The sequence below is a fragment of the Bos indicus genome, chromosome 3, assembly GCF_029378745.1.
Source record: "Bos indicus isolate NIAB-ARS_2022 breed Sahiwal x Tharparkar chromosome 3, NIAB-ARS_B.indTharparkar_mat_pri_1.0, whole genome shotgun sequence".
In the NCBI taxonomy this organism is placed as follows: Eukaryota; Metazoa; Chordata; class Mammalia; order Artiodactyla; family Bovidae; genus Bos; species Bos indicus.
In genome coordinates, this window is record NC_091762.1 from 48,767,033 (window position 1) to 48,789,396 (window position 22,364).

The following is a 22,364-nucleotide window of genomic DNA, read 5'->3' on the forward strand; positions in this document are numbered from 1 at the left end:
TGATCAGTGAGCAAATTACCATCCTTCCTGCATGGACCAAGTGCAGAGTTTTGCTCTTCTTTGTTTTAAAGAAAAACTTTTTCTTCCATCTTTGTCATGGTTCAAATACATCCGTGTCATCGAAAACATCTCACTTCTTGCTTTGTAACTTGCAAGCCTAGTATTCTTGGGTAAGTGAGTTCTACTAAAATTCCACTACATTTAGAACTTCCACTAAGATTATATATCCTCTACTACTTTGCAGGAAAAAAAAAAAAACTGTCCAAGAACAATATCGGATGGCTGTTTTCATTGGACATGTATCCTCTTAAAGCTATTTCTGGATTAAACCCATGAACTTACACCTCACCCTAATGACTTTTCACTGGCAGTGCTAAAGCATAACAGCCCTGGCCAGAACGGAGGAACATGATATGAAAGACATCATAAAGCAAGGGCGCTAGGTTTTATTGTAAGATACCAGGAATGCGGTTGAGTAGGCTGGCCGCTGCAAGTGCAGCATTTTCTTTATGCAAATCCAAAGGAGAAATTTCTTTCACCTCCTCGAATTAGGAATAGATGGGCTTCTCCAATCTGGTTTCTCTTCTGGACACCTTAGAGCTTATTCTGGATTGTTGGCCTCTTCTCTTTGGTTGCTGGAAATCTGATGGCCAGAACTTTCAGGAAGAATAGAACAGCACTTCAAAGTACATTTGCCAGCCTCATTCATACCTCCATCTTATTTTCCTTTCACTTATTTTTCTTACTTATCCTAAGTTCACTTTATCTTGTCGTATTGTGTGCATCTTTGTAAGCCTTCCCTAGTCATTTTTGGAACAGGGTGGGATATAATTAAAGACATAATAATCAGTGTGTATGCCTAATCCCCCCACTCTAGAGAGAGCGAGCTCTTGTAAGTAAGTGCTGAGCGTTGCCCCACTTTAAAATCCCTATGGTGTCTAGTGTTGTGCTTTTACTGTTCAATAAATATTTGGGGAATTAAATAGCAGAATATGTACATTTTGATAGCATTATGTTACCTGAATTATGAAACAAGCAATATACTTATGATTTTATCCTTTATCCTCAGAACAAATTCACATGAGTGTGAAGGGATGCACATTTAACAGTTTACTTTAGCATTAGTTATCAGAAGCAACCTCAAGGTCCAATGATAGGGACATGGTTAAATACACACGCACAAGACACTATTCCAAGTTATACAGACCCTGAAATGAACAGGAGGGTAAAAAAGAAGGTCCGTCGCATACTACAAAGTGTAAAGGAATGGTAAGCTGTTGCGAAATGATACATTTTCATAAAATACATAGCTGGGCACATTCTGGTATTTGTACAGAAAGAAGGCCTGAAGAGCTACACCCTGCAAACTGATAACTGGCTGAGGCTGGAGGCAAAATGCGGGTGGGATAAGAGCTGGGGGAGGGGGGAAGAAATGAACTTTCATTCTCTGGAACGCTGATTGTAATTTTTTAATAATGTGCAAGTATCACTCTTGTGATTTAAAAATTAAAAACACTGAATAAAACATTTAGAGACTTGAGGCTACAATGCACTCTCAAATTCTCAAAATGCCTAATGTCTTAAGAGTTTGTTGCGAGATACCAAACTGGGATACTCCCAAAACGCTCCCTTTGCTGCAAGCAGCCAGGCCTCCCCTTCCTGCAACGGGGGCCTTCCTCCCTGTAGACTTTATCTTGCCCTGGATTTCTGCACAAAGTATATAAGAAATTGATCTGTTCAGTAACACCCATACAGGTTGTCAAAATACAAAAAGGCAAGAAATCTTTCTCCATCAGAACATAGCTGTAGAATTTATAAGTCCTTTAAACAGCATGTGGGGTTTCCTGGTGGCTCAGTGGTAAAGAATCCAACTGCCAATGCAGGAGACTGGGTTCGATCCCTGTGTCGGGAAGATCCCCTAGAGAAGGAAGTGACAATCCACTCCAGTCTTCTTCCCTGGGAAATCCCATGGACAGAGGAACCTGGTGGGCTACAGTCCATGGGGTCGAAAAAGTCAGACATGACTTGGCCACTAAACAACAACAACAAAATAGCATGTAACAAATTATAGAGCACTTAAATTCATAATTGGTTCAATATTTTCACATGTATTAGGGAAAACCATGTTAACTGAGTAACATGAGTATGGGGAAATATGTCCCTAAAAATGAAACACTTTGTAAAGAGGGGTTTTTAATCTGTTCTAAATTTTTTATCAAATGAAAATTCCTTCTTCCTCCTCTTCCACTAAATAAATACCTGCCAAACAAGAGGTCTTCTATACCTTCAAACTGTACTTTTTAAAGGTTTTTTAAAAGCCTCTTTGGAGAAAGGCTTTTAAATAAATTAACTTGACGAAGATAGTTTCTCTATGTCCCCCAAATTTTAAAGTTAAATCAAAGTCCCACAAGCATAAATCTACCGATGTACCAGTTACTTCTAAAGTGACCATGGCAGGTCACAGTGAACACTAACATAGCCCAGGCCTGGATCCAATGTGAACTCCAAGCCTGGGCTCCATGGGAACAGTCAGGTAGAGACTATATGTCTGTACCTCACAGATGATGTCAGAGAAACCAAGGTTGAAAGCATTAGACAGAAAGCAGAAAGCTGAGAAGAGCTGAAGTCAGACACTGAAAACATCAACTAAGGGAGGAAAGGGTCGTCCCTGGTGGTTCAGTGGTAGAGAATCCGCTGGCCAATGCAGGAGATCAATGGGTTTGATCCTTGGGTCAGGAAGAATCCCCTGGAGAAGGAAATGGCAACCCACTCCACACCAGTATTCTTGCCTGGGAAATCCCAGAGACAGAGGAGCCTGGTGGGCTACAGTCCATGGGGTCGCAAAAAAATCAAACATGACTTAGCAACTAAACAACAAGGTAAGAAAATCAAACAAGGCAGAGACGGGTGAAAGCAAGGATTCAACTAGGCCAGAGTGTAGATGATAAAAGCAAGCAGTAAGCAAGCGACTCGGCTGATCTCTGATACCTATGTACGTCTTCCTCCTGGCTTTGTATTTGTCCACTGGTGAGGGTGTCAGGTGTTGGAGTCAAATGTTAATTATTATAAAAAGGAAATCCAAGGCATGCAGATCACCTCTGCCCTTGATTAAACACCAGGGCAGAGCTAGTGGAAATAGCTCCAAGGTGCTGGCTCACCTATTTCGCCAAAAGCTTTTTTGGCAATCCCAAAGACTGTGAAAATGATCCCAGTTTGATTGTAGATCTTGAAATAGATGTCAAAGGAAGTCTTATAATCTAACCCTTTTATAAAATGCAATGAGAATACTTCTCCAACTTGCTGTGAGGCAAGCAGCCACTTCCTAAGGAGTTTGATCAGCAAATGGGGTTTTGAAACAACACATCTATCCACTGCTTCTGTAAGAACTTCCCAAAGCTGCCTAACCACCCACCCACTACACACTGCGAGGCCCTTTGCTCCCTATCCAGCTGATGAAAGTGACCTAGTCCATCAGCCAACTTGTTCTGAGTCCATTTGCCTTCTTATTTAACCTAAGGAGAGAAACATACTGATCTAAAGACACTACTTTCAAATCTAAGTTTACTCCTTCCACACTTCCTTTTCCCTTAGAACCAGTTGTTTTGCTTTGAAGCAGACAGAACTCGTATGAAGTTCTACTTTTGCACCTTCCCATCCAGCTGCCCTCCATTAACATGAGTCTGGTGTCTATCAGATAGAGATGAGCTCCCATACTCCCCCTGTATCCTCCTGGTCCAGAGATCTCCCAACCACGTCTGTACATCCCTACCCTCTCTAGTATCTCCAAGCCCAATGCCCTGCCCACTCCACTGCAACCTGCTTTTCCATCCATTAGACAAATGGTTTCCAAATAGTGGACTGTGATCCATTAATAGTTAATGAGTTTTTCAGAACACAGAATAGAAACAGAAACGTGTGCTCAGTTGCTCAGTTGTGCCTGACTGACTCCATGGAATTTTCCAGGCAAGAATACTGAGAGGGTTGCCATTTCCTATTCCATGGGATCTTCCCAGCCCAAGGATCAAACCTGTGTCTCTTGCATCTCCTGCACTGGCAGGCAGATTCTTTACCACTAGTGGCACCTGGGAAATCCTGTTCTTCCATCCATTAGACAAATGGTTTCCAAATAGTGGACTGTGATCCAATAATAGTTGATGAGTTTTTCAGGACACAGAATAGAAACAGAAATAGAGTAGAAATAGAAACGAAAATAGAAGCAATACTCAGTAAGGGTACATATTGCTTCATGAAACCTGTTTCACATACACATATACTTACTCATGTCCTAAGTCAATGTGAAAATTGTACTGCTCATTTTGTACTGTGTTGTAATCCAAAAATGCCTGAAACAAGCCTTTGTCCATCTAGTCAGACCCCACCCCCCTTGCTGCTGGGCCCGCTGCGACTGCTTTCTCCATGCCGGCCCCAAGCTCTGAACAGACTGCCAGCTGTCTTCTTCATCGGCTGTTTGCACAAACCTTGGCCTTTTACAGTGACTCACAAGCTCCTTCTCATCCAGCCAGGGACTGCCTTCTCCTTGATCAGACCAATGTTCACACACACCTTTGGTATTCTAGGCCCTCTTTTCAGGTCTGGGATCTGCTAGCAATATCTCCAACTGTTTCACTATGAATAACAAACCCAGAGCAGCAGGACTCCATTTCTTTGTATGCTACCTTTCATCTCCAATGAGGAAAAAAACATCACCAAAGTCACTCTTGAAATAACCTTAGATTTTCTTACAAAAGTAACCTCACTTTCCTGATGTAATATGTTCCCTGGTGTAACACATACAGCGCCTGATACCAATGCCAGGTGACTACAGCTCACTCCTCCTGTTGAATTAAAGTCTGTCTCCCATCCTTGAGAACAGATGGCTAGCCCACCTCCATGTTGCTATCTTCTTCCTCTCACAAAGCAAATGGAAGGAGAGAAAGCATCACCAGGTGACCGTGGGAGCGTGGGCCTCCTTTCCTCTCTCAAGGGCGAGGGCACAAGCTGTCCAGCACAACGCCACCCTGGGCCTGCCCTCTCTTGTCCAAGTGCCCACAGTTCTCACAGAGACAATTCACGCATTATCTTCCTCGACAGAAAAACTCATTCTCTGTAATCCTCCTGTAGATCATCCAGTTTACTTTTCTCAATCAAACTAGGTATCCCACTTTATAGCCTTCCAAGAGATAACAAAGCCAGATGAGTCCTTCATCTGTAGGATGTGGGACATTCGTTTGAGAAGAAGGGTGCACAGAGACACTGAGGTCTGAAGGTTTCTTGTGAAGCAAACTGCTCGGTTTCCTTTCCCACATGCAAGGCCAGCTTTGAGGGAGGATCATACACGTGGGACGTCAGTTTGAGCACCAAGGGAGGGGGTGAACAGGTCTGAGAACTGCAGGACAGCTGTGCTAGGCTTGGAAGGGCAAGAAACACTCGCAAAGTGAAAGGGAGAAAGGGTAAGTCACATCTAGGGCACATTCCAGAATTCTCCTTGCTGCCCCACAACCCCCTCTCCGTGACCCGGCCCTTTTCCCATTTCTCAGTCAGGAATCCAGAGCTCCCTTACCATCTCTCTGGTCACCTGGTTTTGGGGAGGGGGGGCCCTCCAGCCCCTCCCAAATCGTCCCTTCCTCCTCCCCTACTCCTAGCTGAAGAAGCTCTGAATCAATCTAGTCCTGAATTAGATTTCTGATGGCTCCCTGCCCGAGGCCTCTGTTTATCTTGCTCATCGAATCTCTCTCAGATGGAGATTTTAGAAAATCAAAGAAAAGACAGGCCAAACTCTTGAATCCACATTCTAGGGTCTACGTGGAAGACTTGCTTTTTAGGAACTTCCTATAAAGTTTCAGCCCCTTGATCCCTGCCATTCCTAGGGACTGCTAAGCATACAGCTTGAGTTGCGAAGAGTCATTTTTCTTTCCAGCAAGATAAAGAAGGCTAAGGGTGAAAGGAACAAGAACAGAAAGTTAAACAGTGTAAAAAATCACTACTGACTGAGCAGCTTGGTTTGCGGCATCTGCCCTTAGGTGTGCAAGATCACACAATAAGGATTCAAACTCTGGAGGGAGGTAATATGGCAAAAAGGAGTTGCAGGGGTAAGGAGAAATAAAGCAGGCTCAAAATATACTAACCTCAGGATCACCTTACAGCACAGGAGGGAGGATGCAAGTAAACTAAAATCCATGCTTCCTCAAAGGAATCTTGCAAATTTTCTAGTGTTGCAAGAGTCTGCTTTTCTAATACAGTTTCACCAATTTAAGGACAGATAAACAAGGAGAAAATTCTCTACTTCACACAGCTCAGTTAAAAAGGGACTGGGATTCTGTAATATATTATCTTAACTGGCTACATAAAGATGAGGCTGCATTCCAAACTATACCCTGCTGGGCTCACACAGCAGTATCTCACTTAAAACACACAATCTAAGATCCATTTTTCTCAGCTCCATTTATGACTGGGTGAAGATTTTATTAAAGTAACGGGTTTTTTTATTCCCCCTACTTCACACACCGACTCATAACATCCTCACAGACTCTTCCAACTTGTCCCCAAACTGGAATCAGATTCATTTAAACATTATCAAAGATCACTCTTTAAGGATAATTTTATAATTTCGTATAAAAATGTGTACTACATTCACACTTAGAATGTGTACAACTAAGAAAACACTGGCCATCAACAGCGACCCTTTCATGAACATAGACAACTTAAAGTGCCTTCACGAAGGGCCATAGGAAAATGCTAGCATTACGGGTCCCATTTCATAGCTGGGTAAACGGAGGCACTTAGTTTAATAAACTTGCTCCGGGATATAATGGTAGAGCTGGAAATATAAACCAATTTCTCCCTCTGACTTTGACCCCAGTCCCTCTCCCACTAGACTCTTCAGCACTTGCTGACTAAAAATGGGACCCACTTGAGAACTGCAAGGGTAAATGAAAGCTTCTTGTTTTATTTAGTAGCGGGGAGGTGAGAGACCGGGGAGACTTACCTACTTGATGCACCTGATCTCGTGTACTGGCCTCTAACAAGAAAGCTTTCCATGGATGCCCAAACACCTGCCCCTTTGAGCTGAGACCCCAAGGCACCGCCAGGCAGCCCCAAGCAGCCCAAATCACACCGCCCGGGAAACGCGACTGGAACGCGGGGCGTCCGGGCGAGGCGGGGGCCGCGGGCCCGGGGACACCATCTGTGCCCAGAGCGGCCCGCCGGCCGGGATGATGCTGCGCCGGTCGCACACACCTGCTGGAGCCCTCCCTGGAACCCCCGGCCGCCTCCCGCGCGGGGGACTCCCACCCAGCCTCCGGGCGCCTGAGCCCTCGGCCTCACTAGGCCGGGGGCGGGAAGCCGCGGAGCCCCTCCCGCGGGCTGCGCTCCGCGACGCGGAGAGCCGCTGGGCAAAGCGAGCCCGCCCTCCTTCCGAACCCTCTCCAAACCGCGTCACCTGTGCCGGGTCCCGGGGCGACTCGCGCGCGGGCGGCAGTGAGCCGGGCCGGGAGTGGGCGGCGGGTGGTTACAGGAGCCTGGTCATCCGGCCCGGCCCGAGGGCTGGCGCCGGCCAGAGCCGTCCCGCGAGATGCTCGGCGGGAGCCAGGGGAGCCTTGGGCTCCGGGCCGCTGGAACAGCAGCGGAGGCTACTGCTGCCGCCGCGGCCGCCCGGACTGCGGGCTCGAGTTACCGCAGAGCGTCTCCTTAAAGGGGCCGCGGCGCTCGGGCTACGGCTACGGCTCCCCGCGGCTCCGACCCCCGGCCAAAGTGGGCGGGGCCCCGAGGCGGGCGGTGGGGCCGACCTTTGGGTGATGGAACTTGGGTCCCGGAAAGAGCTCAAAAACGGGAGCACGCGAGGCGGGCTGCGATGGGATTCTGCAAGAGCACACCTCGCTTGGAACAGTGTTCGGTTCCGCGTCTTTCCGAAGCAAGTAACAGAACTAGCAAGTGGGGCTACGGTCTGAGTCCGTTCTCGCAGCGGTCAGTACCTGGGCTCGCCACTTAACCAACATTGTTTTCAGATTATAAATTTATGTTCTGCTTTAGTTGTCCAGATTCTGCGTCAATGAAGCCCATGGTTTGACAATCAGAAAGGAGGTGAAAGGGCAATTGCTGATTTTCCTGCCACGTCGCGTTCCTCGCCGTTTCCGTTTGGGGCTGCAGGTGCGTTCCAAACTGGGTAGAGGGGTTTGTGGAAAAGGCCAGTGCTTTGGAAGCCGCCTCCTCTGGAATCCAAGAAAAACACCACCTCCATGCGGAGTCCCTCTGCTGTCAGGGCAGGGAAGTAGGATTTGGAATTCTAGGGGGAGCTAGCTGAAAAGTTTGCCAATAAACAGTAGCTCTTCTGATTTGCTAAATATGGCCTCAGAAACTTCCAAGTGTCCTGGATCAACACGATAAAATTGTTTTGAATAAAACAATAATAAATACATTCTGGTTGTTATAATTTGCACATCAAAAAAATCACAAATACATTTTTTTAGAAAGAGCCTCACTGAGGTGCAATTTCTTCATCTTTTAGTATAATCGGGATAATAATTCATAGACACCTCTGAAGTGTCTTGCTACATGGACTGCAGACTGACATAGAAAAGACAGCAACCTGCCCTGCAGTCAAACAGGGAAGATCTTGCAGGCCCCCAGTACACATTTCACCTTTTCTCTCTAAGGCTCTAGGGACACACCCGCGCACCAATGCCCTTTGACTACAATGTGTCCCGTCACAGTTGTTTCACAATGTGCACAGCCCTTGACGACTTTTTTTTGCCCCATACGCACACGGGTATTTCATAACTATCCACAGGCAGGATGGTTGTGCACACCTGTGCGATCAGCCCTGCCAGTACAGAGGACACCTATCATCTCAGGAATCTGCATTAACACTACTCCTCCAGACTCTGTCCTGTGCTTGTCCTCAGTGACATGACAGTTGCTCTGCCCTTTCCTGATAAACACACCATGATTATCTTTGATATGCATATTCTCTAACACCATAGCAGGAGCCAACGCCATCTAAACCTGCAGAAATCCAGTATCCTCTAGTCCCCCCATACTCCTTCATGTTAAGCCTCTACTGATGCATCATCAAATCTGCAGGATTGTTTATAGAGAGCATGTAAGTGAATACATCAACGACAAGGCCCGAGATATGAGAGGAATTCAGTAAATACTAGTTGAATTTTTAAGCTTTTAAACTAATTAAAACTCAATGACCTTCAGGAGGTAGAAGAATACATTAACTAGTTTTCCTCAAAGTTTTAATGCAGCTTAATTTCTTCAAAAATATCCATTTCACTATTTACATTTAGATCTTTAATTGCTATTCTTAACTTTTTTTTTAACCAATAATATTTTTTCAAGGACAGTTCCCCCAAATTCTGTCTTTACCATCCTGAAGTTTTTCTGCATTTTGAATATGAGGTTGCAAAGCTGGATTGCACATTTTATATTTTTGTTCACTGAAACAGTTCCAAGAAACAGTTCCAAGAAATGAAATTATCCATCCACACTGAAAAAAAAAAGAAAAATAAATAATACTGAAATTCTTTTCAGATAAATTTTCCTGATAAATTTGTTTCCAAAAATTCCTAAACTTCTAATTAGAGCCAATTGTTTGGAAAACTGAGACCAAAGGCTGTTTCTTCCTGAAATAACAAGATAATTAAAGCAAAAGTACTTTGGGGGAGACTTCCTCAATCTCCATTCTCCTCTGTTAGTGAAGATAAAACCAAAATGGCACCAAACATTTTGATCAGAAAAGTTGAGTTAGTCAGTAATGACTATTCCCACCTACAGGTTTTCTCTTAATTGGTAGTTTTAGTGTATTAAGACTTTTGTGTAAGGTTTTTTGTACTTTCATTTCTTTTTCAGAATTTTTCAAGAAGAAACTATTTCAGGATATTAAGAGTAGTTATCTCTGGGTGGATGAGATTCTGTCTTGTATTCTTTTTGTTTCTCTTATTTTATGAAAATTTCTTCCCATTATATATATATATGTCTTACTTTGTTTGAATTTTTGTTTTTAATGAAAGTAATACATTTAAGTGAAAATTCAAGTGGTTCTTAAAGGCTTTAAACAAAAAATACCCAAGAGTTCTATCAGTCCCCTAACCAGCTTCTCCACCACCTAGCTTCACCCCCTTAGAACACCTCGCTTCACCCCATTTCCACACAACCTGCTAGGTGTTCTACATTTCCTAAATGATAAACCTATACCCAGGTTTCTTGATTTTCAGTTTTAGACTTTAGTTATTGACTTCTTGTCATATATTTGAGGATTTTTAGCTCCTATCCACACCATCACTCACTTTGTCCCCAACTTTCCTTCTAACATAGACACATCACAACTCTCATTCGAGTCAGTAATTAAGGTTTATATCATCTTGAAAATATACTGGTCAATACAGGGTGTTGCTGAATCAAGTAAGGTACCAGGATAATGCTTTCTTGAAAACCTCTTGCTTTTTCTGGAGTTAAATGCTTTGTTTTTTCACATTTAAAAAATGTATCTAATCTAACCTGAATTTTACCCATGTGCTTCTACACATCTATCAAATGCCATCAACATTATCTTCTAATGCCGAAATACATGACTTGTTGTTTATTCTCTTACATTGCTAAAGCACAGACTCCAGTCACTTACTCAGAAGGGGTGCATGGAAGGTAAATTTTTAGAGGGCTTGACTGTTTGAAAATGTCTCTTTTCTATTCTCATCCTTGACTGATCATTTGGATAAGTTGCAGATCATTTTCCCTTTGCTTTTTAAGAGAATCGTTCCATTGTCTTTTAACTCCAGCATTGCCGTTGAAATATCTAATACCTTTCAAGTTCCCATTTCTCTGTATCTGACCTATTTTTCCTTCTAGAATCTTCCCATTGTCTCTAGCAGTCTGAAAGTTCACAGTGGTGTGCCTTAGAATGTTTCTATTTTCATTGATTGTGCTAGATACTCAAGGGTTCTTTTGACTTTATCTGTATTTTTTTCCTTTCATTATTTCTTTGCTAATTTCCTCCCTCCCATTTTCTCTGTTCTCCCTTTGTGAATTATTGTTAGTAGGATATTGGGACTTCAACTTGTTATTCAGTCACTCAGTCGTGTCTGACTCTTTGTGACACCATGGACTGCAGCACACCAGGCTTCCCTGTCCTTCACCAACTCCTGGAGCTTCCTCAAACTCAGGTCCATCGAGTTGGTGATGCCATCCAACCATCTCATCCTCTGTCATCCCCTTCTCCTCCTGCCTTCAATCTTTCCCAGCATCACAGTCTTTTCTAATGAGTCGGCTCTTTATATCAGATAGCCAAAGTACTGGAGCTTCAGCTTCAGCATCAGTCCTTCTAATTAATATTCAGGATTGATTTCCTTTAGGACTGACTGGTTTGATCTCCTTGCAGTCCAAGGGACTCTCGAGAGTCTTCTCCAACACCACAGTTCAAAAGCATCAGTTCTTCGGCACTCAGCTTTCTTTATTAAAGTCTGTCACTGTTTCCCCATCTATTTGCCATTAAGTGATGGGACCAGATTCGTTTTTTGAATGTTGAGTTTTAAGCCAACTTTTTCACTCTCCTCTTTCACTTTCATTAAGAGGCTCTTTAGTTCCTCTTTGCTTTCTGCCATAATGATGGTATCATCTGCATATCTGAGGTTACTGATATTTCTCCCAGCAATCTTGATTCCAGCTTGTGCTTCATCCAGCCTGGCATCTCGTATGATGTACTCTTCATGTAAGCTAAATAAGCAGGGTGACAATATACAGCCTTGACGTACCCCTTTCCCAATTTGGAACAAGTCCATTGTTCCATGTCTGGTTCTAACTGTTGCTTTTTGACCTGCATACAGGTTTGTCAAGAGGCAGGTTCAGTGGTCTGATATTCCCATCTCTTGAAGAATTTTCCACAGTTTGTTGTGATCCACACAGTCAAAGGTGTTAGTGTAGTCAATGAAGCAGATATTTTTTCTGGAATTCCCTTGCTTTTTCTATGATCCAACAGATGTTGGCAATTTGATCTCTGGTTCCTCTGCCTTTTCTAAATCCAGATTGAACATCTAGAAGTTCTCAGTTCACATACTGTTGGGAGCCTGGCTTGGAGAATTTTGAGCATTACTTTGCTTCCATGGGAAATGAGTGCAATTGTGCAGTAGTTTGACCATATTTTGCCATTGCCCTTCTTTGGGATTGGAATGAAAACTGACCTTGTCCAGTCCTGTGGCCACTGCTGAGTTTTCCATATAATGGGACTTTAATATTATTCTCTAAATTTTTGTCCTTTTATTTTATTGATCATCTGTTCATCTTTCTTTTCTACTGTCTAAGACAGGGGTTCTAAATTGGGAAGAGGGAGAGTTGGTTCTCCCCACCTCACCCCAGCCATTTGGCAATGTCTGGTGATATTTTTGTTGGTCACCACAGGGTAAGGGGCATGCACTGGCATCTAGTAAGTATAGGCCAGGGAGGCTGCTAACCATGTTAGAATGCACAGGAGAGCCTCCCACAACAAAGAATTTCCAGCCCACATGTTAGTCATGCCAAGATTGAGAAATTCTGGATGAGGAGAATTACTTAACTTTATCTTCCAACCTTCTAAAGTTTCTAGTTCAAACATATTTTTCTTTCCCATTCTCTGATTAGCTCTTTCATTATGGGAACTCTCCATCCAAAAAAACAAAAAACTCTCTCTCTCTCTCTCTACATATATATATATATATATTCCCATTTCACAGAAGGATTGTGTTGGTAGTGGTACAGTGGTAGAATGCAGGCTAGCTGTGTGAAGTATGGACTTACTGGTCCAAGAGCTTTGTTAACAACTTTCAGCAACCTCCCTTTTTCAGGTTTTTACCTCACCCTTGCCCTCTGTGTTACACTGTACCTCCAAATGCTAAGCACTTAGGTTAACCCCTCTTCCATTTTTCCAAGTCAATTACAGTTGGTCTGCCATTTCTGTGGATGTACAACCCAGGTGTAGGGAGGGCAGACTGTTGACTGTTTTTGTTGTTGTTCAGTCACTCAGTCGTGTCCGACTCTTTGAACCCCATGGACTGTGTATGACAAACTCCCCTGTCCTCCACTATCTCCAGGAGTTTGCTCAAATTCATATCCATTGAGTTGGTGACACTATTTAACAATCTCATCCTCTGTTGCCTTCTTCTCCTTTTACCCTCAGTCTTTTCCAGCACCAGGGTCTTTTCCAGTGAGTTAGCTCTTTGCATCAGGTGGCCAAAGTACTGGAGCTACAGCATCAGTCCTTCTAATGAATATTCAGGGTTCATTTCCTTTAGGTTGATTGGTTTGATCTCCTTGCAATCCAAGGGACTTTTAAGAGTTTTCTCCCAACACCACAATTTGAAAGCATCAATTCTTTAGTGTTCAGCCCTCTTTATGGTCCAACTCTCACATCCATAAGTGACTACTAGAAAAACCATAGCTTTGACTATATGGACCTTTGTCGGCAAAGTGATGTCTCGGCTTCTTAATATGCTGTATAGGTTTGTCACAGCTCTCCTTGAAAGGAGCAAGTGTCTTTTAATTTCAAGGGTGCAGTCACTGTCTGCAGTGATTTTAGAGCCCAAGAAAATAATATCTGTCACTGCTTCCACTTTTCCCCTTCTATTTGCCATGAAGTGAGGGACTGGATGCCATGACCTTGTTTTTGAATGTTGAGTTTTAAGCCAGCTTTTTCACTCTCCTTTCCCACCCTTATCAAGAGGTTCTTTAGTTCTTTTTCACTTTCTACCATTAGCATGGTATCATCTGTATATCTGAGGTTGTTGATATTTCTCCCAGCAAACTGGATTCCAGCTTATGACTCATCCAACCAAGCCTTTCAGATGATGTACTCCACATAGAAGTTAAATAGGCAAATCAGCCTTGTCGTACTCTTTTCCCAATTTTGAACCAATCGGTTTTTCCATCTGGTTATAACTGTTGCTTCCTGATCCGCATACAGGCTTCTCAGAGTAATATGGTCTGGTATTTCTATCTCTTTAAGATTTTTCCACAGTTTGTTCTGATCCACGCAGTCAAAAGCTTTAGCATAGTCAATGAAGCAGATGTTTTTCTGGAATTCCCTCACTTTATGATCCAATGGATGTTAGCAATTTGATCTTTGGTTCCTCTGTCCTCCTAAACCTAGCTTGTACATCTGGAAGTCTTCAGTTCACATACTGCTGAAGCCTAGCCCAAAGGATTTTGAGCATAACTTTACCAGCATATGAAATGAGTACAACTCTACAACATTTTTAACATTCTTTTGCATTGCCCTTATTTGGGATTGGAATGAAAACTGACCTTGTCCAGTCCTGTGGCCACTGCTGAGTTTCCCAAATTTGCTGGTATATTGAGTGCAGCACTTTAACAGCATCATCTTTTAGGATCTGAAATAGCTCAGCTGAAATTACATCACCCCACTAGCTTTGTTTGTAGCAATGCTTCCTAAGGCCCACTTGATTTCACATTCCAGGATGTCTGGCTCTAGATGAGTAACCATCCCTTGTGGTTATCCAGGTCATTAAGACCTTTTTGGTATAGTTCTTCTCTGTATTCTTGCCATCTCAATCTCTTCTGCTTCTATTAGGTCCTTGCTCTTTCTGTCATTTATCATGCCCATCCTTGTATGAAATGTTCCCTTGATATCTCCAATTTTCTTCAAGAGATGGCTAGTCTTTCCCATCTTATTATTTTCCTCTATTTCTTTGCATTGTTCATTTAAGAAGGCCTTCTTATCTCACCTTGCTATTCTTTGGAACTCTGCATTCAGATGGGTACATCTTTCCCTTGCTCCCTTGTGTTTTGCTTCTCTTCTTTCCTCAGCTATTTTAAAGCCTTCTCAGACAACCACTTTGCTTTCTTGCATTTTTTTTTCCCTTGGAGATAATTTTGGTCACTACTTCCTATACAGTGTTACAAACCTCCGTCCATAGTTCTTCAGGCACTCTGTCTATCAGATCTAATCCCTTGAATCTATTTGTCATTTCCACTATAAAATCGTAAGGGATGATTTAGGTCATACCTGAATGGCCTAGTACTTTTTCCTACTTTCTTCAATTTAAGCCTGAATTTTGCAATAAGGAGCTCATGATCTGAAATACAGTCAGTTCCAGGTCTTGTTTTTGCTGATTGTATAGCACGTCTCTATCTTTGGCTACAAAGAATATAATCAATTTGATTTTGGTATTTACTATGTGGTGATGTTGATGCATAGAGTCATCTCTAGTGTTGTTGGAAGAGGGTGTTTGCTATGACCAGTGTGTACTTTTGCCCTGCTTCATTTTCTACTTCAGGGCCAAATTTGCCTATTACACCAGGTATCTGTTGACTTCCTTCTTTTGCATTTCAGTCCCCTAGGATGAAAAAGGTATCTTTTTTGGTGTTCATTCTAGAAGGTCTCATAGGTCTACATAGAACCAGTCAACTTCAGTTTCTTTGGCATTAGTGTTTGGGGCATAGGCCTGGATTACTGTGATACTGAATGGTTTGATCTGAAAACAAACTGAGATCATTCTGTCATTTTTGAGACTGCACCCAAGTACTTCATTTCAGACTTTTGGTGACTATGAGGGCTATTCCATTTCTTCTAAGGGATTCTTGCCCACAGTAGTAGATATAATAGTCATCTGATTTAAATTCATCCATTCCTGTCCAATTTAGTTCACTCGTTCCTTAGATGTCAATGTTCAATTTTGCCATCTCCTGCTCGACCAGGCCCAATTTATCTTGATTCATGTATCGAACATTCCAGGTTCCTAGGTAATATTGTTCTTTACAGCACTGGACTTCACTTTCACCACCAGACACATCCACAACTGAGCATCGATTCAGCTTTGGCCCAGCCATTTTATTCTTACTGGAGCTATTAACAACTGCCCTCCGTTCTTCCCCAGTAGCATATTGGACACCTTCCAACCCGGGAGGTCCACCTTCCAGTGTCGTATCTTTTTGTCTCTTCATACTGTTCATGGGGTTCTTGAGGCAGCAGTACGGGAGTGGTTTGCCTTTTCCTCCTCCAGTTCTGTCATAATTCTTCACTATAATCCTCTTTGGGTGGCCCTGCACGGCATGGCTCATGGGTTCGTTGAGTTATGCAAGCCCCTTCACCACAACAAGGCTGTGATCCATGAAGGGGCTCTCTCCCAATTTGCCAAGTCAGATATAGTTGGCCTGTAATTTCTGTGGATATAGAACCCAGACCCAGGAAAGGCAGACTGTACATCAGCATTTTATGTAAGGAACTCGAGCATTTGACGATTTTGATATCCAAGGGAGGTCCTGGAAAGATATCAAGGGATGACTGCATCTCTATTCCATCCAACTTGTGCTTTCCACATTTTACTGAGATCTCTCATCTTCTGTGTACTTTTCTCTTGTGCCCTTTTCTTCTGTGACTTATATCTTGCAAACCTCTTTGTACACTATTGTTTTAGTGCTACTTTGCAAAGAATAAGTGATTAAAAAAAATTAACAGAAACAGATCCAAAACAGAGGAAGGGGAAAAACATGGATCTATTCTTCTTAAATTTGTAATTTTTTGTTTTATTGTGCCAAAATATTATATTTTCATAAATTTGTAAAAAAATGTTAAAAATTCAATAGACATTACCAATCACTGGTTCACGCATATGTTTATAACTTTTAGATCAGTTTGTTGACTATCCTTCCAGATACTTTTCCATGCATGCTTACATATACTTTAGGATTTTTTAAACAGCAAGAAGAATTAAAATAGTACATATTATTTTGTAATTGCTCAGACTATCCCATTCAATGGATATATCATAATATATTTAACTGATCTCTTACTGTTGGACATTTATAGACCTTACTCAGTCAGTCAGTTCAGTCGCTCAGTCATGGCCGACTCTTTGCGACTCCATGAATTGCAGCACACCAGGCCTCCCTGTCCATCACCAACTCCTGGAGCCCACCCAAACTCATGTGCATCAAGTCCGTGATGCCATCCAACCATCTCATCCTCTGTCATCCCCTTCTCCTCCTGCCCCCAATCCCTCCTAGCATCCAGGTCTTTTCCAATGAGTCAACTCTTCACATGAGATGGCCAAAGTATTGGAGTTTCAGCTTCAACATCAGTCCTTCCAATGAACACTCAGGACTGATCTTCTTTAGAATGGACTGGTTGGATCTCCTTGCAGTCTCTGGAGACCAGAGTCTTCTGGAGACCAGAAGTCTCAAGAGTCTTCTCCAACACCACAGTTCAAAAGCATCAATTCTTCGGCACTCAGCTTTCTTCACAGTCCAACTCTCACATCCATACATGACCACTGGAAAAACCATAGCCTTGACTAGACAGACCTTTGTTGGCAAAGTAATGTCTCTACTTTTGAATATGCTACCTAGGTTGGTCATAACTTTCCTTCCAAGGAGTAAGTGTCTTTTAATTGCATGGCTGCAATCACCATCTGCAGTGATTTTGGAGCCCCAAAAAATAAAGTCTGACACTGTTTCCACTGTTTCCCCATCTATTTCCCATGAAGTGATGGGACCAGGTGCCATGATCTTCGTTTTCTGAATGTTGAGCTTTAAGCCAACTTTTCCACTCTCCTCTTTCACTTTCATCAAGAGGCTTTTGAGTTCCTCTTCACTTTCTGCCATAAGAGTGGTGTCATCTGCATATCTGAGGTTATTGAGATTTCTCCCGGCAATCTTGATTCCAGCTTGTGCTTCTTCCAGCCCAGCGTTTCTCATGATGTACTCTGCATATAAGTTAAATAAGCATGGTGACAATATACAGCCTTGACGTACTCCTTTTCCTATTTGGAACCAGTCTGTTGTTCCATGTCCAGTTCTAACTGTTGCTTCCTGACCTGCATATAGGTTTCTCAAGAGGCAGGTCAGGTGGTCTGGTATTCACATCTCCTTCAGAATTTTCCACAGTTTATTGTGATCCATATAGTCAAAGGCTTTGGCATAGACCTTACTAATGGACCAAATTTTCAGTTTTCCAAATAGAGTAAAGTGGTAACATCTGACTAGAAATTTATAAAGATTCAAAGCCAGTTTCAACTTTAATGGGGAAACACTGGAGAATTCCTGCTCAGGTCAAGAGGAAGATAAGAGGGGTGGCGACTCTTCCTCTGCTAATACAGTGGTACTAGAGGTATCAGTCAAAGGTACTAGAGAAAGAGAGAAAGTAAAGACAGTAACTACTGGGAGAAAAAGGCTAATAAGTTGTAATTATTTGTATATTATGATTAAGTAATTATAAAACTCCAAGAAGATCAACTGAAAAATATAAACAATAGAAAATTAAGTATGGGAGGAGGATATAAAATTAATTTGTGAAAATCTGTGATATATATAGATATGTGTATACACACACAATACCCACTTATAAAATAAAAGAAAAGCCTCCACTTGTAACTGCAGCAAAAAATATCAAGTGCCTTGGAATAAATTTAATGAGGAACATGAAAAACTTATATGAGAAAACCTTTAAAACATTCCTATAGGACCCAAATGTAGATTCAAACAATGAAATGACAGACCATGTTCTTAAATAGGAAAAGTCAATGTATGTCAATTCTCCAAAAATTTTAATTTTTAAATTTATTGCAGTGTCAATGAAAATCAAAAGAAACTATTTTCTGGAATAGGACAAGCTGATTCTAAAGTTCATATGGAAAAATAAGTAAGCAAGTAAACTCTTTTGAAAAGGAAAAAAATAAGTAAGCAAGTAAACTCTTTTGAAAAGGAAAAAAATAAGTAAGCAAGTAAACTCTTTTGAAAAGGAAAAAAATAAGTAAGCAAGTAAACTCTTTTGAAAAGGAAAAAAATCTTCCAATATATATTAAAAAATACTAGCAGACCTCAATAATGAAATATTTTGGCATAAGCCATAGGAATAGAGATACTAATGGAATGAAATAGAAAGTCCAGAAACAGACCCAAATACATGGGTCATCTCAAATCAGTAGTATAAAATGGACTTTTTAATAAATAGATAACATGTGGAAAAAATAAATTTAAATCTGTATCTCATATTGTATACTAGGATAAATTCAAATGGGTCAAATATATAAACTGTGAACACAAATGAATCTACTCTAAGAAAATATAAGTGAATTTTTTTCTTACTTTGGAATGGGAAGGCCTCTCTGACTCAAAATCTAGAAATCATAAAATATTAATAAATCTAACTAAAAATAAAAAACTACTAGAAGGCAAAAACTAATAACAATAACATGAGCAAAGTTGAAATACAAATTACAAATCAGGGAAAAAATATCTAGTACTCAAATCACAGATAAAGAGCTAATCTCCTTAATAATATGAAGCTTCTAGAAATTAAGAAGAAAAAAAGACCTGCAACCATCCCCCCTGAAAAGAGGATGTTGACAAGAGATATAAAAAGAAATATAAAAATGACCCTTAAACATTATAAATGGCCCTCATTCATTAAGGATAAGCAAACTACAACTGACCAATCTCATCCCATCCATACACAGATTGTTATGTTACCTTCTCAGTATTCTCTCACTACACTCTCTTTAGAGTGGCTCTATCTAGCATCATTTTGAGGGAAAAATGGGACATTTATGAAGTTGTGTCTTTCTTTAAGTTCTATATCCCATACATTTTGTTAACAAGGCATACAGATCTTAAGAAGATAACATTAGAGTATTACTGCTTATCAACATACTAAAATTCATGCTTGCTGTTTTGAAATACGAATAACCCATATATTGGTATGATAAAAATCAGTATGTTCCTTATCCTTATGCTATGAACAATCATGTTTTTTTAAAAAATAAGTTGATAAATTATTCATAAGTAGTTTTCATAGTTTTCAAATATAATTTTAGAATTTAGAAATATTCCTTAGTATAAACATCTCCTACCCTAGCTCCATCCTCTGTCAAATATATTCAGTTCCAAAAGAATCAAATTTTGTAGTGATATAATTCAACTACTTCATTGGTCATATGCTCATATGCACTGGTCATATAAACTATCCTAAAAGTAACTAAAGTTAAAAAATAAGCAATTTTCATGACAGTACTTTTTTAATATACAAACATAATATCTCCCTTGTATGTCCCAATCAAATTGATCTCCTAATGTCATTATGATTTTTGTTCAGTGTGATTGTTGTTGTTGTTTAGTCACTAAGTCATGTCCAATTCTTTGAGACTCTATAGACTGTAACCTGTGAGGCTCCTCTGTCCATGGAATTTCCCAAGCAAGAATACTGGGGTAGTTTCTCATTTCCTTCTCCAAGTGATCTTCCTGACCCAGGGATCAAACCTGCATCTCCTGTGTTGGCAGCAATTCTTTACCACTGAGCCACCAGGGAAGCCCATTCATGTGATAGTATTACTATAATCAACCCACAATTTAAACTGTGTTCATCACTAACTGAAGTGACTGTTTTAGGCACTCTATATAAGAAGTTAGAAGCATTACGAATGACAGTTATAATTATTATTTTTATAGAAAATAATATTCTGAAAACATTACATTCTACAAAAAACAGAAAACATTCTGATCTGCCACTTAATCTTGAGGCCTGTGTTCTTTGCCTTTTAGAAAAATAAAACATTTTTGCCCTCCAGTAAGTAACAGTTTCAAAATATCATCTCTTTTCAAAATACTTCTGTTATACTTTGTAATATACTAAGAAGCCAATCTAGCTTTAATAAAAAAAGAAATCATCCATTGGAAATTTTTTTTCCACCAGAAAATGTGTGGTTCTAGTCACAAATTTTTAAATTCTCCTTGCCAGAAAATATGAGGTAAGAAATAATTTTTGAAAGACTGTTATATTAAGTGTCTTCAAACTTTTTCAAATATATCCCATAATAAAATGTGGAGTGTCTCAAAATGCTAACATAATGTTGAATAGCCAAAAAGTAGGTAGAAATGAATTGTGGGGTAAGGAATATTTTAACTATTAATACTATTTATTCAAAGCATGTTAGAAACTATAATATCGATGATGAAAAAGATCATCAGGATAAGGAATTTTAATTTAATCTATGAATTCTTCCTCCAGTCAAATACAAATCAAGGGTTTCATAAAAATCATATATATACCAAGTTGAAATGTTAAAAATTTTTAGCATAGAAACTATTTCTTTTGATGTCAACATGAAATTCACTTTTCCTCTAAACATTTATAGATAGAAGGTGAGGTCACAGGAATTTGGATATTTAGCAATAACCAGTTGGCAGAGGGAATATTATCTGCAGTAGTTCTCTATCTCTCTGCATGGCCAACATGATCCACCAGCAACTGAAAGACACCTTGGACTCCTTTCCAGCCCCACAGAAGATTCAGGATCTGCATTACAGCAACTGTCTCCTCTGCTCCAGTCTTGTTCCCACATCTTCTAATCGACCTCAATTGCCACCTAGGTTAGAATGAGGTAGGAGATAGATGGGCCCCTGGGCTGGACAGCTGATGTTTGTCAAGTGGAATAAAACTGAAGCTTTGTTCTCACTCAGACACTCTGAGCACAAAGCTAGTGGCAAAAGGTGAACTCTGCTAAAGTAAAGAGATAAGGTGCCAACTTCTGAGATCAAGGAAGACTTTCCTGTCTGCACATGCACAGGAAGGCTTCTTGGGCATCAGAAAGGGAAGGAGCCCAACCCCATAACAAGTGTGAACATGCACCCATAGACCTTTACAGGAGGATCCATCTTAACAAAAAGTTGCATGTGCATGTTGGGGTGGGCCCCAGGACCATGCAGGTGTGAAGAAAGAAATAAGGTAAGAGCCAACGGTAAATAAAGACCCAGAAAGACTGTCCTATAAAAGTGACTTAAATCACCTTTTACTACACTCCTCATTCTGGACACCCACACTCCTGTCTGAGTGTGTATCTCTGTTTAGCTTTGGACTTACTGAGCTTCTCCTCATTAGAAAGGACACTCACACTCCTTCTCTCCAGGTGTGTATTTCTGCCCTACATCTGTCTTAAATAAACAAACAAACCATTTCTCTGTGTGCATAAATTTGGGACTTCCATGGTTATCCAGTAGCTAACACTCCACACTTCCAATGCAGGGAGCCTGGGTTTGATCCCTAGTCAGGGAACTGGATCCCACATGCCACACAACTAAAGACCCTGCATGCTGCAACTTAAAAAAAATCCTACATGTCACATTTAACCAAATTTAAAATATTCCTGAATACCAAAACTTAAAAAAAAAAGATCCCACATGTCGCAACTAAGACCTGGTGCAGTTAAATAAATGAATAAATATTTTTAATTGCATAAATTCTGAGTGCAAGCCATACAAGAAATTCATAGAAAAAACTAACTACAACCAACAGCTAAAAACAACTGTCTAGATTCAACATATTGATCTGGAAGGGAGAGAGGACAAACAAATAGAGTTAAAGTTTAAAACCACATGTCTCCTCA

The 22,364-nt window shown here is 40.9% G+C and overlaps 1 protein-coding gene across 4 annotated transcripts in view; it reads right to left on the reverse strand.

The window, feature by feature from the left end:
• Nucleotides 1-22,364, reverse strand: part of TLCD4 (TLC domain containing 4) — a 118,002-nt gene that overhangs the window by 62,467 nt on the left and 33,171 nt on the right. The window contains exon 1 of one of the 4 annotated variants that reach the window (XM_070786062.1): nucleotides 7,785-7,807. The exons of 1 other annotated variant lie outside the window; for it this stretch is intronic. The gene's annotated coding sequence lies outside the window, so the exon portion shown is untranslated. Of the gene's footprint in view, nucleotides 1-6,985; nucleotides 7,344-7,438; nucleotides 7,576-7,784; nucleotides 7,808-22,364 lie in introns of those variants that run through there. 2 more of the 4 variants (XM_070786060.1, XM_070786061.1) reach the window with 2 other exon arrangements.